This window comes from Otolemur garnettii, unplaced genomic scaffold (genome assembly GCF_000181295.1).
Source record: "Otolemur garnettii isolate 467f Iridium unplaced genomic scaffold, OtoGar3 scaffold00041, whole genome shotgun sequence".
NCBI lineage: Eukaryota > Metazoa > Chordata > Mammalia > Primates > Galagidae > Otolemur > Otolemur garnettii.
In genome coordinates this window covers 9,613,363-9,620,709 of record NW_003852436.1, presented here as the reverse complement: position 1 = coordinate 9,620,709, position 7,347 = coordinate 9,613,363, and positions in this window count along the sequence as shown.

The following is a 7,347-nucleotide window of genomic DNA, read 5'->3' as shown; positions in this document are numbered from 1 at the left end:
TAGGTTTTGTTTTATTTTTCTTGTAATGTATCTGTGTGGTTTTGCCTTAATGCTTTTCTCATAGAAAGAGTTGGGAACTATTTTTATCCTTTCCAGTTTTCTGGAAATATTTTTGTCCTTTCCAGTGTTGATGTGATATTATATCTTCCTTAAATATTCAGTAGAATTCACAAGTGAAACTATCTTGGCCTGGAGTTTTATTTGTGAAAAAATTTTACCTACATGGTCATTTTTAAAAAATATATAGGTAATCTATTTCTTCTTGAATGTGCTTTGGTAGTTTGTATCTTTCAAGGATATCATTTTATCCAACTTGGTGAATTTTTGAATGTGCATTTGTTAATAATATACTTATTATTATTTTGCTTTCTGTAAAATCTGTAGAGATGTTACTTCTTTCATCATATTGGTATTTTTGTCTTCAACCCATTTTTCTTCATCAATCCGGCTAGCAGTTTATCAATTTTATTGGTTTTCTCAAAGAAGTATGTTTGGTCTTTATTGATTTTTAAATTGTTTTCCTTTCTTTTGTTGATTTCCTCTCTATTTATTACTTCTTTTATTTTGCTTACTTTAGATCTAATTTTCTATTTTTCTATCCTATGTCTGCCAGTTAGATCAAGTTGCTTGATAGTGTTATTTAAGTCTCCTGTATCCTTCTTGATTTTCTATTTTTTTCTATAGATTTTTGTCCATGGAATATTGAAGTTTCCAAGTATAGTTACAATTAGTTATAACTCTGTCAACTTCTCTTTTTAATTCTATTAAGTTTTTACTTTGTGTAGTCTGAAACTCTGTTATTGGGTACATGAACCTTTAGGATTTTTATATCCTCTTATAAAATTGACCTATCATTATGAAGTGATAGTTTTATCTTTTGTAATATTCTATGCTCAGAAATATATTTTAATATTGACATAGCTACTCTATACTTTTTTGATTAATGTAGACTACTCTATTTTTTATCCTTTTCCTTTTGACTTCTTTCAGCTATAGAGCACCACACATTTTGGGGTTCTAGATTTTATATGGATAGGTGTCTGATAGTCAGTTTTCACCTCTGAGGGACTTAGACTGTATCTTCTTTTCCCTGTATGTATGTCTTGTTAAAATGCTGGGGTAGAATGGTTGATAGTCTTATCCATGAAGATATGGAGATGAGCTCATTTTGGATTTTTATCTGGTCAGATTGAGTTTATAATTCTTCATGGAGTAGTCATGGGGGATATGTCCAGCAGACAGTTAAGTATGTGGTTCTGAAACTCAGTAGGTATTTGAATTCATGGATATAGGTAAATGTCCGTAAAAATACTGTTCAGGATGAAAGGACCAAGGATGAAAACTTGGCAAGCATAGAATGAAATAGAATCTCTAGTTTAGGCAAATTCTAATGCAGTAGTGATATGGTTATACTTTCTTTTACATTTATGAATTGTTAAATGCAAAAACAGTATGTCCTACATAATGGAAGATTATTTGGATATTTAACTCTATGATCTTCTGAGATTTTAATATTTTTTTCTGAATTACTTGATCTAAGTGTAATAACCCAGATGATAAATAATCCATAAATATTGTTTTCTAAATTGAGTCTCAGATGTTACAAAGAATTTAGTTTTCCTGGTGAACAAGTTACACAAAATGCCTAAAAGGCTCAAGTTTGTTGGTGGTTTTATTCATTACTCCTTAAGTGCCAAGTAATACCATAGAGGATTCACATATCTTAAACCTTCAGTAACTATGTGATTCAAATGCCAAGTCTCATGAGTATTTTCCTTAATGATCTTTGATTTCTGTTTAAGTGCTCCCGTTGTTGAGTAACCTTACCCTGATTAAAGGTGGAGAAAATAGTGAGATAATCCCATTATAGACAGAAATGTCACAGGCTGAATTCTGCATGCTGGAACCCTTGGCAGCAAACCTGCATGTTCTTGAGGGGTGTGTAGGCTGTTCAGATAATTTATCCTAAATAGGATTTTGTCTTAACTTTAAAATGTACTTGTCTAAAAAAATTTAAAGAGATAAAATGCTATTTGATATAATATTCCTACTTAATTTTTATTGTTGACTGATGATTATCTGTATGATTTATTGTACTTATTAACAATCCAAAGGCAGGATAGAAAATCAGATGATTCATTATAAATGATTTATATAGTAAGCAAACTTTACAGATTCTAACCTTAGTTTTATTATCAGCAGAGACTGAGATATGGGCAAGGTAATATTGTCTGCTGGTTTGCAATCAGTCTAACCTCCAAATTACAGCAGGCTTCACAGTGATTGTGAAATTGTAACTTTGTTGAAGACATGATTACTAACAGTTTAATCTATCCATCCCTTCATATTTTTTGTGAAATAAAAGTTTAATTTGTAGCAAAATGCAAGATGTGTGAACAGAGTCTAATCTCCAGTTGAGTTATCTTTCTAGGCATTTAGGCAATAAAATTAATTACATCAGGGTGTGAGTTACTTCCTAGAGACATGGGACTGATTGTTACAGTGATTTCAGATGGATTTTTTTCCTACATAACTAAAACTAGGCTAGATATGTAAGTTAAAAATAACAAATACCATAAACTATGTACATATACATTTATAAAATTCAATTTTTATGTTGTTTCTTTCTAAAATGCACTTATAGTCCCTCTTACATTCCTCCTCATTCTCTTTATATTTTTTTCTAAAAATATTTACAAATAGGGATTGCAATTTTTCAAAAAGCAGTTTAACTTGTCATTTTAATGATAAGACTAATGATCAGCACTGGTGATAACACAGCCCCACAGACCATTTAATATTCTGAGCTAAAATATGTGGTTACAGTACTGAAATTGTCAGTCGCACCAACATAATCAGTAGAGAGGAGATCATGGGGCTTCAAACAAGATGACCCTAGAAATTAAAATCAAGTTCAGGAAATGTTACCCTCCCATACTGATGTGAGCACCATGCATAGATGGGATTTGCTATTTACTGTCGTTTCTTAAAAGTAACTCATCTAATGGGATTTGAAATGAGAAGAGCGGAATATGACAGCAGGAATGAATCAAACTTAAACATAATTAAATATAATAAAAGAAAAAATATATATTATGGAGGTATGTTGAAATTAATTCAGGTAGCAGTCTTTCATGCATTGTTGAAAAATCAGAGTAACAGAGAGTAACAGAGTATAATTTCAATAAAACCACAAAAATGTAAGTGTATCAAGATTTCTTAGGCAAGATGGGATCCAGTATAATACTCATTCATAGTACTCTTCTAAGCATCATCTGTCTCCACAAAGAAAATCTTCATCGTATTTACTTTAAGAAATTGATAGGAGCTGGGCACAGTGGCTCACGCCTGTAATCCTAGCACTCTGGGAGGCTAAGTTGGGTGGATTGCCTGAACTCATAGGTTCCAAATCAGCTTGAGCCAGAGTGAGACCTCATCTCTAGAAATAGCCAGGCCCTGTGGTGGGTGCCTGTAGTCCCAGGCTTGGGAGGCCGAGGCAAGAGAATCACTTAAGCCCAAGAGTTTGAGGTTGCTGTGAGTTGTGGTGCCACGGCACTCTACAAACGGTGACATAATGAGACAGTGTCTCGAAAACAAACAAACAAACAAACAAAAAACTAAAGAAAGAAATTGATAAATTGCCACTTTAGTGATAGATGATTTTTGGTTAATGAAAATAATTTCAGTAGATTTTACCTCTTTATATTTGCCCTGTAGAAAATTATATGAGTAATGCACGTTGTTTTTAGAAAAATTAGAAAAGAAAAAGAAAGAAGGTCATGATATGGCAATGTAATTTTCTTCATCATTTTTACAAAATATCCTTTTTTTGCACATTATTTTGAAACATAACATTTGTTTTAGTTAATGATATTATTAGATAAAAGTATTTTAGTTAGTCCTAAGAAAAAAGATGATAACTATTAGGGTTAACATTAATCCCTTTCTTTTACAGTGTTTGCATTTTTCTATTAATGTGGAAAGAATAGTAATGATGACACTGGATTTAAACATGAGAAAGTTCTGTGCAATGAATTTTTTTTCTTTTTTTTTTTTTTGAGACAGAGTCTTAACTATGTTGCTCTTGGTAGAGGGCCCTGCTGTCACAGCTCTCAGCAACCTCAAACTCTTGGGCTTAAGCGATTCTCTTGCTTCAGCTTCCTTTGTAGCTGGGACTACAGGCACCCACCACAATGCCTGGCGATTTTTTTGTTGTAGTTGTCATTGTTGTTTGGCAGGCCCTGGCCAGGTTCAAACCCACGAGCTCCAGTGTATGCGGTCAACGCCCTAGCCGCTGAGCTATAGGTGCCAAGACTGCAATGAATTTCTTAACTTGCAAACCTGACAACCAAATGCTTTACTTATGGGAACCCATCTCACTTTTCTGTTTTAATCAGCCTGTTTTATAACCTGTGTTATACTAAGATTTCTTTATAGTAATTCTGCTATGGGATAATGATTGAAAAATAGTAAGCCATTTTTTAGCAAATCATAGGAATGCCGTAATAGCAGTAAGCACAAAGCTCATCTTTTTCTTTTTGTCTTTGATTTATCTCTTGTATTCTCGATGTACCTTGGTCAATGTCTTTCTCCTTCATTACAAAGCTACCTTTAGTTGGAGAGCACTTCCTCTGAGTGAATACTGTGCCACAGAGATCTACCTTCTCTAGGTTTTCCTGATCTCAGCATTGGCCAGGACATAAGGTGCACAAGTGTATTAGTCACAGTCTAAAATTTGCAAGTATATTTCATGGAGAAATAGAGTTTTGGTGCTTTTTTATATATTTAAAATGATTCTGAAGTGATTTGACAGGAGAAAACATTTTTCCCCTTGTGTCTAAGAGCTGTCAATTTCACTCTATTATTTTCTACATTTGCGGCAGACTCAAACCCAAACATCACTCTTTAGTTTACTGTCCTTTCCTGATTTCTGTAATATTAAATACAAATGTTAAAGCAGTACTGCTATTAGTTTGAGGTCTGCTTGCAATAATACAAGCTGAAGTATATAATTTTAGGTAAATAATCCAGATCATTGCTGACCAGAGAAATGTAGCTTGGGACCTGTCATTTTTATTAGGAAATTACTTGTAGGCATCAAGGTTTTATCCAGCTATGATGTATTTAGTACTTGTTCCTGCACTAGGGGGCTGTAGGGATGAAGAGAAAACTTTCCCTTTGTTCTCTGAAGGTTTGCTGAAAATCATCGGACAAAAGGCAGATTAATAGGAGAAAAGCATACAGAAGTTATTAACATGCACCTGTGTTGCCTGGGAGTCATACACGGTATGAACTCAAAGAGGGGCCAGATGGTGATGCTTAAATACTCTCTTCATTGAAGAGGTATATATGGACCTGAGAGGCAGATGGGAGGCAGAATTATGGGAAGTGGGGTTGTGGGGGGACTGCACAAGAACAAAAGCTGTCTTATCATGCAGATAAAGTCCCCCGTGGAATCTCCTGGAGCTGCTCTCAGAGGAATAGTTGGAGATTCTGTCTAAACTAGTAAGGACTACCAAGTATCTTCAGTTATCCAGTGTGTGATCTGCCCTATTTTATAAAATCTTTAGGGAGGGCGTTTAAGACAATTACATTTCTTTTGGAAAGAAGCTTTCTTGGCCAGATAAGGAGTTTATAAGTAGAGTCTCTCCCTGTGCTTGATGGGTGGGGTGGGGGTCAAGAAAAGATTAGAGGGACCTTGATTCTGAAGCAGCTTATAAGGTCTCATATAAAAGCACCAGTCTTTGGGGGTATGGGTTCTGAGCCCCAGCAGGGTATAATAACATCCCCATTTGAATCCAGATTTGCCTTGTGATCCAAATGTGCTTGATTCTAGTACTTTGGTCACAAAGTAAATTTGGGCTCTTTATTTTCAGGAAAAGTCATCCTTTTCCTGATAAATAGGGCACTTTGCTCAGCTCTTCCACCAAGATCATCAATACTTTTCTGCTCTCGCTTTCTTTATTTTATTTTAGTAAGTCAAATACACATAGATCATGACTATATTCATGCATATGTGGGGTATAATGTGCTGATTTTTTTTATACAATCTGACGTGGTTACATTAATCAACATAACTTTCACCTCATTAACTTGATTATTGTGCCAAAACATCTATGTTCTACACTTCACAGATTTGACTTGTATGTACCCTTGTCATATGCTCCATAGGTGTGGTCCCACCTTTTACCCTCCCTCCATCAAATCTTCCCCCCTCCCCTCCTTTCCCACTCAATTTCTCTCCTTCATCCTGGGCTGTAGTTGTGTTCTATCTTTCATAAGAAAGTATGAGTAAATATAAGTAGGTTTCATAGAAGTACTGAGTACATTGGATACTTTTTCCTCCATTCTTGAGACATTTTACTCAGAAGAATATGTTCCAGATCTCTCCATGTAAACATAAAAGAGGTAAAGGCTTCATCTTTTTTTAAGGCTGCATAGTATTCTATGGTATACATATACCACAATTTATTTATTCATTCATGGGTCAATGGGCACTTGGGCTTCTTTCATGACTTGGCTATTATGAATTGAGCTGTGATGAATAATCTGATGCAAATTTCTTTTTTGCAAAGTGATTCTTGGTCTTTTGGGTATACTCCTCGTAGAGGAATTGCGGGATCCAATGGCAGGTCAATTTTTAGATACCTGAGTGTTCTCCAAACTTCTTTCCAAAAGGAACGTACTAGCTTGCATTCCTGTCAGCAGTGCAGAAGTGTTCCCTTTTTTCCATATCCATGCCAACATCGATAGTCTTGGGATTTTGTTATGTGGGCTACTCTTACTGGAGTTAGGTGGTATCTCAGAGTGGTTTTGATTTGCATTTCTCTGATGATTAAAGAAGATGAGCATTTTTCCATGTGTCTGTATAGGATGTGCCTCTCTTCTTTGGAGAAGCTTCTGTTCAGGTCTCTTGCCCATAGTGAAATGGGATCACTTGTTCTTTTCTTATTAATAAGCTTGAGTTCTCTGTGGATTCTGGTTATCAGACCTTTGTCAGAAATGTAACCTGCAAATATCCTCCCCCATTTTGAGGGCAGTCTGCTTGCTTTACTTACTGTGTTCCTGGCAGTGCAGAAGCCTTTTAATTTGATGAGATCCCAGTAATGTATTTTTGGTATTGCTTCAATTGCCGTGGGGGGTCTTTCTCATAAAATTTTCTCCCAGACCAATTTCTTCAAGTGTTTCTTCTGCACTCTTTCCAAGAATCTTTATGGTTTCATGTCTTAGGTTTAAGTCTTTTATCCAGTGAGAGTCAATTTTTGTTAGAGGTGAAAGGTGTGGGTCTAGTTTCAGTCTTCTATAAGTTGCCATTCAATTCTCCCAGCACCATTTGTCAAATAGGGA